Source organism: Micromys minutus, assembly GCF_963924665.1.
Source record: "Micromys minutus genome assembly, chromosome: 10".
NCBI lineage: Eukaryota > Metazoa > Chordata > Mammalia > Rodentia > Muridae > Micromys > Micromys minutus.
In genome coordinates this window covers 38,646,292-38,658,493 of record NC_137979.1, presented here as the reverse complement: position 1 = coordinate 38,658,493, position 12,202 = coordinate 38,646,292, and positions in this window count along the sequence as shown.

Genomic DNA, 12,202 nt, shown 5'->3' with positions numbered 1-12,202 from the left:
TGGTGGGGTTGTAAACTGATACAACCACTCTGGAAATCAGTCTGGCGATTCCTCAGAAAATTGGACATAGTACTACCTGAAGATCCAGCTATTCCACTTCTGGGCATATACCCCAGAGACACTCCAATATAAAACAAAGATACATGCACCACAATGTTCATAGCAGCCCTATTTATAATAGCCAGAAGGTGGAAAGAACCCAGATGTCCTTCAGTAGATGAATGGATACAAAAATTGTGGTACATTTACACAATGGAGTACTACTCAGCCATCAGAAACAATGACTTAACCAAATTCTTAAGAAAATGGTTGCATCTAGAGAGTATCGTCCTGAGTGAGATAACCCAGTCACAAAAGAACAGACATAATATGCAGTCACTGATAGTGGGATGCTAACCCCAGAGGCTCGGACTGCCCCAGAAACAACTCACAGACAGTGTGAAGTTCAAGAAAAAAACAAAACAAAACAAAACAAAAAAACAAAACAAACAAACAAAAACAAAAAACGTCATGCTCAATCCTTACACACCAAGAAAATGTTGACTAATTCCAGGTTACATCCTGTTTTACATGTACTTTTTGCTCATTGTAACTAGTAAGACCTTAATGTAGAGTATCAAACCTTTAAAAAAAAAAAAAAAAAAAAAAAAAAAAAAAAAAAAGCCAAGCACTGACACAATTGTATTTGTATACATTTATGCAAAAATGTTTAAATTTTTTTTCTTTTATCTTTGTTTTTTTAAATAAAGTTTTAAAAATAAAATAAAATAAAATCATTCTGTTTAAAAAATAGTTCCCAGCTGGAGCTGATGTCACTGTTTTGGGAGAGTGTGGAATCTTTAGGAGATGAGGTTTTCCTGAGGTGTAGGCCTGGTGTAGGCTATCTCACCCCAGTTCCAGCCTAAATCTCTTCTCCTCTTTCTAATCTACCAAGATGTGAAGAATACCCTTACATGTCTACTGCCAGGAACCGAGTAGCTCTGCCTCCCTGCCCTCAAGTTCATGAGAAATAAAAGGATGAAAAAAAAAGGACAAGGACAATAAAGGAAACTATTGAAATGGTTTTACTGAAAGAAATGAGCAGCCTGATTTAGGACAGTGGATACAGAACAAGCAGAAAAGGCAAGCATCCAAAACACACATCATGTTCTGTGAGACATGAATAACATTAAGGGCAGACGTGTGTCTCCAGATTGTTCTCTATAGGCTTAAAAACATTTTATAGCCAATCCAACCAAGTAAACACTTTTAACTCATTCTGAATCTCCATAACAGCATAAAAGAACTGTAAAGGCCCTAATAAAATAATTTACACTTGTGTTTAAGAGGCAATTGAAATAAGCGAGCAATTGGTACTGATTCACTACAATATTCTATAACACAATTATTTAAATTCAAAAGGCCATGAGCTTGGTGGACTAGATATATAAATACTAATGTCCTCTTATAATTAAATGTTATGTGCCATTAAAATTGCAAATTACAACCAAGATTACTCATTTATTAAGTAAAATCTTATAAAAAATGAAGGAATAAAAAAAATAGATCCATATAATGAGAAAAAAATCAAGAAAGTCTGGTCACGTATTCTTGTTACATATTATATATGAAGGGAATAGTACACAGGAGACAAAATGAGTGTCAGATGAATTAAGACCCAAACCTTCAGTTATAATAAGGTAACAAGCTCCTCTAAGGCTGAACACCAATGGAAACAAAGGACTGTTGATGAGCTCACTGATAGAGACCTGACTAGCATGGGCAAAGCTCTCAGTTTTATCTCCAGCCTTGCAAAGCACACAACAAAAGGAAATGACAAATTCACCTACATTAAATGAAACTTTTATAGACCAAAAGATGCCATAAGCACAACAAACGCCAAGACATAAAACCAGACACTCATCAACAGACGGACGGATACCCGAGACAATGTATATATGCACAATGCAGTTGTATCTTGTCCCAAAGGAGAATCAAATCATGTCATTTGCATAATAAAGAAGCTTCAGAAGGACAAGTATTTCCATGTTTTCTCTCACACATAAAATATACTTAGTGTGTGTGTGACAGAGACAGAGACAGAGAGAGACAAAGAGAAATGAAAGTAGAAAGGGTCTTTGAGAGGGAAGATGGAGTCTAAAAGAAAAAAGAATGAATAATAATTGTGAGTAATAAAGGGAAGAAACAAAATATCACACATTTTCTCTCATATGGTTTATATATATATATATAGAGAGAGGTAGAAAGGGCACCATTTGGAGATGGAAGGATACTAATGAGAGGAGAAAGGAGAGAAAGAGAAGAAGGTGGAGGAGCACTTATGAGCATAGTACAACTACATATATCAATGAAAATGTCCCCAAAAGCTCATTATCACCTTGTATGCTAAGAAAAAAAAGAATACCAACAAAAATATTAAAAAGATAAATATAGCATGCCTCTCCCATGTGTGAAAACAAATGTATATATTTATATTATATATTTATATACAACATATATCTGCATATACTATATACAATAATACATGTATGTGTATATACTTTTTATATGTTTATATAAATATATTTGTATATATTATATAGTATATGTACATATATGTCTATTTTTATACACATATATACTTATTCATATATAGTATGAAGGTAAAATGGGGTCTGTTGTAGGGAAGCAAGAGCATTAAAGAGAGAGGAAGGAGAAAGCAGGACAGGCTAATGGGAGAGAAACAAGACAATTACCATATTGTCTCATAGTCAGAACCTAGATTTAAGTGTACATGACAGGAAATAAGACTATTTGGAGCAAGGAAGTAGATCAGGGAAAGGCAGGAAAAGGCAATGGAGGACATTTAGGGGGCTGAACAAAGGATGATGACATAGGATGTGAAACGTAAAGATGAAGTTGTGCATTTGCATACGAACTAAAAAAGACAAAAAACATTCTAAGTGAATACGACAAGCATCATTAAATAATAAACAAACAGATGGAAAGATATGTGATACACACCTTTACCAACTATAGGGAGAGAGAGGCAAAGATGAAGCAAGAACACTAATACAAGAAAAGGTAAGACACATCAGCCAATCAGAACATGGAACAGGTGAACAGCTTTTATAAAAGGGAAAATCGGCAATAAAGCTACTAAAATGCTCAACTTCATGACTAATGATCTGAGAAAGAAGTATAATAATCAGAGTTTTAAACTAGTTATGACTTTCCCCCCTTGCTTTATTTTTATTATTATATGTGAATGGGGGTTTTGCCTACATGTCTGTCTGTCTGCCACATGCATGTCTGGTGCCTGCAGAGTTCAGAAGAGGGCATCTGGATGGTTGTAACCCACCATGTGGATGCCAGGAATCAAACCGGGGTCCACTGAAAGAGTAGCCAGTGATCTTAATCTAGCCATCTCTCTGTCTCAATTAGATTTTTTTTTAACCTTCAAGAACACATATTTAAGTTCTTGACAAGGGTAGCAAGAGACATACCAGCTCTCATACACAGAGTGGGAAGACAAAGTTTTACAGAAATAAATTTGAGAAATTTTAAAACAAGTACGCTACCTTATAGGAGTTTCTCCTTAACATATCAGTACATGGATAAAAAGAAATATATTAAAATGTCATTTCTATTTGTATAAAATTATAAATTACCTTAAAGTCCCCAAGAAAAAGAATGATTTGTGGTTTGTACATATACCAAATAACATTACGTATCTAGCATAATACAAGAAGAATTCATAAGTATTAAAGTGGGTATGTAATAAGACATTTTAGGGTGGGTGGTTCTGAAGATAAAGATGGTCCCAGAGCAAGCATGGAGCCTGGGTTTCAGTACTAAGCACTGATGCACAAAGCCTGGGATGGCTGCACACACTGGTAACAGAAGCTCTGGGAGCAGAGATGGGAGGGCAGAGCCCTAGGGCTTGCTGGCCACCAGTCTAGCTCCAGGTCCAATGAAAGAACCTGTCTTAAATTAGGTGGAGTGTACTAGAGCAGTACTAGAAGCAAGTTCATCTTCTGGCCTCAGTACACATGTATGCATGTGCACATACTACACACACATGCCACACATGCATTCATGTGCAAATGTACACATAAAGATAAGTTATAGTGTGCTATCTTCAAAATACCGATACTTGTGTAAATTGATGTCTGCACATGTGTGGGTTGCTGAATAGACTGTGCTCAGGAGTCAAGATGCATGTCTTCCAAGTCACTTTCATACTTACATACTTCCTTGCATAGATAGATTCTCTTTTATTATTTAGAACTATCTAGTCTAAATTGAACTTCAATTTCACATTTAATTTAAAATCTCTCCCCTCTTCCCAGCACAAGCTTGAAAGAGATCAGCACTAGGAGTGATAGAGAAGGAGTATTATGTCTCTCATTCATCTTCCCGTTCCTGTGATCCTGGCTAGTGACTGTAACTCGGCCTGTTATGCAAAAGGAGATTTCAAAGGAATTCATGTAAGCTGAGTTTTGGTTGCATCAACAATATCAGTCATTTATAAGTTTTAAAATACCAAGCTACCTGTTTTAATGATGCTATACATTTTGATTGTACCCACAGACAGCTCTTTTGCCAAGTTTGGCTAGTGTTCTAATCTGCGTTGAGCTTAGGAGTCAGTGTCATCTGCTTTTCAAGAATCTATGACAGCTCCCCAGCGTTTCTATTGTCAGCACTATGTAGCCAGATGATGGGTAACGACCACTCAGGCTGCTGGTTTGATTGCATACCGTGAGCTGCCCCATTGCTTCTGGAGCACCCTTCAGAGTCCCGTGAAGATGTCTACGAGATGTTCCATGCATCTCACTGCTGCTACTGACTACACAGCTTATCAGTGAACTGGGACCCTTCTAAGTGTGAACGAGGAAACCCCTCAAGAGCATCATGACCATTGGCACCAAAGATGATTTTTCATGATTCACTTGGAAGGGTTGGATGCAGAAAGAACGGATGGAGGAAGAAAGGGAAGAGCAGAAGTAGAACATATCTATGTGTTCTATGTGCAGATCTTTGAATAATCAATAAATTCTTCCACCATTGAGGATAAGAATCCTGGAAATAAAGTGGACCTTGAAGAGGGCATATATGAACAGATGAGTGCAACTGACAAAAGTTAGAAATGTCAAGTCTTATGAAAGGAGAGGGATGGAGAGCTACCATTCAGAGCTGCCTTCTTGCCCATAACAACGTAATCAGCCATGATATGATATGATCTCAACCTGGCAGATTCGGAGAGAGGAAGGAGGACAGAATGGTAGGGGGCAGAAGAGACCCAGGCAGCAGTGACCACAGTGAGAACGGACCCTTGAGAGACAGCTTCAGTGAGATCGCCTGTTTAATAGGAGCAGAGGGAAGAAGGCTATTTAAACCTTTTGGGGAGTGGGTAGGGGTGTGCCTCCAAGGTAAGTGTGTATCATTGGCTAGGGTCAGGGTGCTGGGGATGACTCATTAGCATTAGGAGAAATTCCAGGTGCTGCTTGACATACCTTGTAAGGGGAGAGGAAGTTTAACCTGGTGACCTGGCTACGGGACCTCCTTTTGTGGGCAAAGGTGAGGGTAAAAGGCCATGTGAGCTGGGACATGCAGGCTTGGGACAGGCAGAGAGAGATTCTACTCCTGCTGATCACATCCTGAGATTCTTAGGGCTGAGCATGCTTAAACCCCTCTCTTGTTCCAGGCCCTCTCCCCTGGTCCACCTGTTCCCATAGCCCCAATAAGAATAAGAGAAAGAAGACAGAAATAAGACTCTGGGGCTTTGAAGGAAATGGTCCCACGTGTTTGCACCTCATACAGCTAAGCAGTGTATAAGGAGACCGAAGACAGATAGAAGAAGGAATGGCTTTGGAGCAAGGTCTAATCATTTGTCTGGGAAGAAAGAAGAGCAGAGAGCTCAGACTCTTGGCAGGAAGGTTGTGCCAAAGGCTGCTGGGAGACAGCAGGAACTCCATATACAGCTCAGCTATGCTGAGGCTCACCTCATCCTGTCTTCACCACTGAAAGATGAAAAAGGGGCCCATGCTGGGAAGTCACATTAAAGAGCTGAGCAACCTTGAGCGAAAGTGGTACCCACCTTTCCTCATCTGTCCATTCCGGATGAGAATAACGACCTCTGTTGTAAAAAACTGGGAAACTATGTGGAAGCTACACATGTTTAGAATATGATCACTTCTCTTAATCAATATTCTGTCTATTCTGAGGGGAGAGATAACAACTTCCGTGCCATGATCAAGCAGTTGGTGTGGTTCCCTGCATGGTGTTGACACTGTGGACAACCTGTCATTGTGGTTCTGCTGGTCATATTCTGTTGAAAGATAGTTGTAGCCTCCAGATGATGTGGCTTCCCATCTTACCATCCACTCACCTCCTCTGATGGGTTTCCTCTTTTGGGGTCAACCAAAAGTTCATTCTTCTGGGGGATTCAGAGCATCTTGAAGACAGGCTGGTGAGGAGTATGATCATATACATACAGGAAGAAGAAAAGTGTGTGTGTGTGTGTGTGTGTGTGTGTGTGTGTGTGTGTGTGTGTGTGTGCATGTGTGTGTCTCTCTGTGTTTTTGGGTGAGGAAAAGGGGCAAGATAAGAATGATTGAGAATATCAAGCGGCCAGAATGTCTCCCAAGCATGCCTACCTTTTGTACCTAGAATATTCTCTTTTCTCAACTTTCAGGTGAAGAAACTGAGTCAAAGACATACTACAGAAAGCTACATTTTTAAATGTCATTTTATGGCATTAAACCTTAATGAGAAAAACCTTAAGTAGAAGAGGAGTCAACCTTATTAAGTTCACTTTTTTTTGCTCTATTTTTCTTGTTCTAAAGAGATCCAAGATTCAAAGCCAAGACAACAAAGGAGCTCTCATTCCTCTTTATGGAGTAATATGCTTGTTTTGTTCACTCTAAATTGGGCTTAAATTAGGCCTCAGAAGGAGGGAATTCATTAAAATCCTGAACTGCAGTGCTGGCAAGTTACCATCTGAAAGGCCAGTAGTGTTGCTCTTGATATAGCTCAAAGGAGAGAGAAAGAAAAAAAAAAAACCCTCCAACAGGATTGTTGTTCCACTCGCAGCCAATTTATAATCTTTTCCTCAGATGGTAAAATTAAAAGGATAAAGACATTGATTCCTGATGGGCAGACTCTCCCCACTGAGAACATGCATAGACATACACTAGGTATGTGTCTTTCTAATCATTTTATACAGATATAAACATAGAAACCCACAAATACATATGCATGCTATGAAATTGATGACTATATTTAATGCATAGATTTGCATTTTGCTCCTTTCCACCTGACCTTATAATTCCATTGCTTTTCATTACTGAATAAATTCTACAAAAAGCCCGTTGTCTGGGTCTAAATAATGTCCTATCCTAGGCTAGTCACAAATAGTCATTGACTTAAGAATTTCTTCTCACTGTCTTCCAAAATGATGCCCATTTTTACCCTTTTGAGAGAAGGAGATACTGATCTGATATAGTTTTGACAGCAGATATCTCTTAAAGCTTTTTAGCAGTGGGGTTTTTAGAGTGACATTCATTTTGAAGCCTTTGGAACTCTTATTATGAAAAGCTCCCCACACCCAATGGAGCTTGTCACTGTGGCTCCCAGCAAAGTTATAGCTGGGTGGAAGAGAATTTGGACATCAGAGGACATTCAGAAGGGATCTCGATCCTCACACTGCATCCCACCTCACTCCCCTCGCCTTCCACCCACGGCATGGAGGATGCTGTCTTCTCTACTCAAGAAGTGGCTCTACCTAGACACTCAGAGGACTTCATATGTGTACCCTGGAAGTGGGGGTCCAGTTATGTGGACTCCGATTCATGTTTCATGCAGTTAAGAATGGAGAACAGAAAATGGGAGTTCCCAGCTGTGAGCAAAAAGAAAACTGTCTCACCAACAGTGGGGCTCTGAAAGTGGTTTCTCCTAGGGCCGAGTGTGAATTCTCTGATTGATTAAGTGGACCGTCTAGCAGTACAAGAAGCTTTGACAAGAAGGATGCTGGAAGTGGGTGACATGATTCTCAGGCACTAAGGGAAAATCCTGGTTAACTTTAAAGAGTTCATCCTGTTCTGAGAATCAGGAGCTTCTCAGAGAACCCCAACAAGTAGTTCCCTTAAACATCTGAGCCAGAGTGCTGATAACAGTTACCAACAACATAAGGTGTCCCATGTCTACCTTCCTCTATTTTCTCTGACTAATTTGGTTCTAAAAAGCAGAGGGACAGCAACCCCAGCCATAGCAGATGATGGTACCTTCATTCAAGTTTCAGATTTCAGAGGAACCTGAGAATGTATATATATATAATGTGACCCAAAGACTTGTTAATGCTCTCAGAAAACTCTGAAGCATCTTAGGGCTCACCCCAGAACTGACCCAGCAAGGCAGGAAAGTGTGCTCCCAAATAAATGAATATGTATAGGAATAGGGCAAGTTGTTTTCTGCTCTCTTCAAACACTGATGTTCAGTATTCCGGTTAAGATTTCCTCGAATGATGAGGTTTGTAAAATAATAAATAAGCCATGAAGAGAAAGTCTATTGGAGTACTGGAATTCAACTAGCTAGTCAAAGAGAATAGTGATAGCAGCAAATACCCAGTCAGTCACCCTGGGGATGGCTCCTGACAGCTATCAACTTGCTTTCTTGTCTCTAAGTTATAATCACACTGTCAACACCAGCTGGAAACCTCACTGTAGGCTGTGGAGAGCTTACTTGCCTACCATGCAGGAGTTCCTCCCTGAATTCAATCCCTAACACCACAAACACAGACAAAGCCAGTTGCCTTTGTGAAGAGAGGATCTTAAGTAATCCCAGGGGTTGTTGAGTAGTTTCTTTGGCACTGAGAAACTATAACACATATGACAGGCATTAATTATCAGACCATAATACTCATGGACACACACACACACACACACACACACACATACAAAAAAAAAAAAAAAAAAACAAAAAACAACAACAAAAAAAAAAACCCCATCATTTTGCAAACTTTCTGTAGCTCAATCTAACAACTACCTGGAGTCTTTAGTCTTCCTAATATAGAAAAAAGTAATGTTAACTCAATACAGAAAAAATACATTAGTCACTTAGTTCATTTTTCCTTCTAGGTACTTCAGGCTAAGGTTTACTGTTCCACATACCCAAAGGAAGATCTTCTTGGTAATGTTTAGTTAAGAGATGGTACTTTGCTTTTAGCTTATTTCTTGTAGTGGATACAGTCACCTAGGATGTAATTTACACTGTGTGAACTGCCCATGTTACCTTGGATTTTTCTAAACCTGCTGCTCTGACTGGCTTTCTAACAGCAAGCATAGGCACCATGCTTCTCTCTCTGATAACTGTTCTCCTTATGCCCATTCAGAATCCCTCTAAGAGGTATGCAGAAATCTGGGATGTTGCTCCTTGCCTCTTGGATTTTGAAGAGGATTCTGGGTAGGATGTGGTATTCCCTGCCCTCTCTGTATTTTGCTGTGCAGACTTTCATCAGAGCTTGTGATAAGGATTGTAGAAGTCAAGTCTGGTTCTACCTCCCAGACCCATACTCCCAGAAATAAGACTCAGACTCAAAATATATTTAAAAGTGCCATGACCATATAGCTAGGCTCTCCCCTGGCTAAATTATAATTTAAAACAACCCATTTATTCTAATCTACATTCTACTGCGTGGCTGTTTGCCCATGCTCAGGTACCATGTGTCCATCTCATTGCATCTCCTCATGGGAATCTCCTGTGCCTGGCACCATTCCAGAATCCTCTCTGCCTCCTAGATATTCCACCTCCTATTTCCTGCCTATGCCATAGGCCATCAGATTTTTATTGACAGGTGCCACATCCACAGGACTCAAGATATTCTCTCTACAGAGAATTGTAAGATATCACTACACTTTCGGGCTCTACCTGGAGAGTAAGGTGATCTCTGTTTTCAGATCCCTTGTGTCTCTGTCTCTGGGCTCTGTCCTGCTGTCATCTTGTCCAGCCTTATTGAGGTAAAGGCACAGGGCCAGAACCACCTCTAGCATTCACTGAAGCGCTAAATTGCCCTGTCTTACACACACACATACACACACGTGGTAAGAACTCTATATCTGGGTTCCTTTGACATTTAACCTTTAAAAGATGAAAACACGCTGACAAGCAACAGCATCATCTATTGCTGAGTCTACTTGGAAGGAGGAAAAGACGAAGAGGAGGGAGAGATTTGCCTCTGCTCATTCTAAGCCACACCCCTTTTCAATGAATGCTTTCTGGGGGTCTCTTTAAAATCGCAGGGTTCATATACAGGGCAGACATAGTGTAAAAGCCGCAGGCAAACCCTCATCCTTCTCATTGCTTTTCTGTTATGGGCACACATCAAATTTCCCTTTGTCCGACAAAAGTCATTATGGGTATTCCCACTTCCCTTCCCAGAAAATGTAAGAAGGAAGCTGGGTCTACTTTCCTGAGCCTATAGTGATGGAAAAAGACTGTCTACACCAGACACACAACTGTATCCGTTGTCAAAATGCCCTTAGGGGAGAAATGGAGTGATGGAGGCCAGCTAAAAGATATTTCCTCCAGATTTTTGCCCTCCTCCACCAGAAGTACCTCCAGTAATGAAGAGTAGAAATAAGAGCTGTCAAACCCCAAAGGAATCGCCCATTTGAATCATGTTTTAATTTTATAAGAAATGAACAGTGGAGTAATTCTATTCCATGGCTCCCACGAATTGGACAATGAACGTATTTTAACTTTAAAACAAATACAGATTAATATGTCTCCAGCTGGAAAAGACTTTGGAATTGTCTAGAAAGTTAACTGGAGAGTGATAGGTCCCACCTCCATTCATCAGCCATTTTGAATTATGTAATTAAAATCCCTGATGAGCCTCCACTAGGTGAGGAACACTTTAATATGTGACTTAAAGGTCTCACAGGACAATTGTAAGTAGAGGGACATAGTCTCTGATCAATCTTAAAATGAAACTCATCTCTGCCCCCATTTGAAGAAACAACTGATAGGAAAGAAATTAGACTTGTCTAGGCTTCTTCCTCCAAGAGACAGAATCAGGCTTAAGTTCAAGACGGAAGACATGCCAGACAAGAGTTATCCCGATAAGCAACACTTCTTGTCTGGAAGTTTCTCTTTAAAATCACAGACTTACCCTCCCTTCTCCCAAGTCTCATTAGCTTGGAAAGCAAGAGAGAGCGAGGTGAGAGATGGCCCTGCCATCAGATACAGACAATAATTGCAGAGTTTAATATTTTATCTCCAGTGGAAGTATTGGCTTTTAAGCCCTCTTGCCTCTCCCCTCTCTGACAGATCTTGGAAAACTGGGAGTCCTGTACTGGTTTCTCGCTGCTAGGCTGACATTCCATCTTCTTGTGATCTCAGTCTTCCCTATGATGGCCACCACCATCAGACCCATTTCTTTGTCTTATTGCTACATCCCTTACTTCCAACCTAGCATTTGGCTTGATCTTCACATTGTCAACAAGAAGGGTGACATTTTTCTCCTCGATGATGTTACTATATTTTGGCAGGTAGCCACAAAAGTCACCTAGCTGTTGTTATGATCATTTGGACATGCATCAGGTACCTAAAATGTACTCTGCTATTGAGGACCTTGTGCCAGGCACTGGGCTTCCATCTGAGACATGGTAACAGTAGACTTGGTGGAAAGCATTATCTATTATTGGTATCATCACCAATGAGCATCATTCAAACAGGCTTCTCAAATACAGAAAACCATGAGGTAGTATTTCCAGGGATGGCAGTCATGCCTGTGTTTTAAGTTTAGCATTTTGATGTCTCACCTCTCCATACTGAAGTGAAATTCTTGCTCACTAGGGCATTTCCTTTTTTTTTTTTTTTTTTTTTTTTTTCTGCACCTTTCTCGAAGAATTTTTTATCACCATGTCACAGAAGCAAGAAGTATTCTATCCACACCTCCCTGCTCTCCCCAAGAGGATAGGCCTTCTGTATGTAATTGCAAAGGGAATTGTATATGCCCTGGTAGGACCTAGGTGTGTTGATTTCATGTGAAAAGATAAGAAAGATAGAACATCTAAATCCAACACCTGACTATTCACAGTATTTAAAACATTGCTGACAAAGAATTATTAGAATAACAAATGGAGGATGTATTTGATATGCTCTGCTCATTTCTCAGGGCTGAATAGTGAAGAAGCTATTACCGGTTTTATAAAGCAATGAC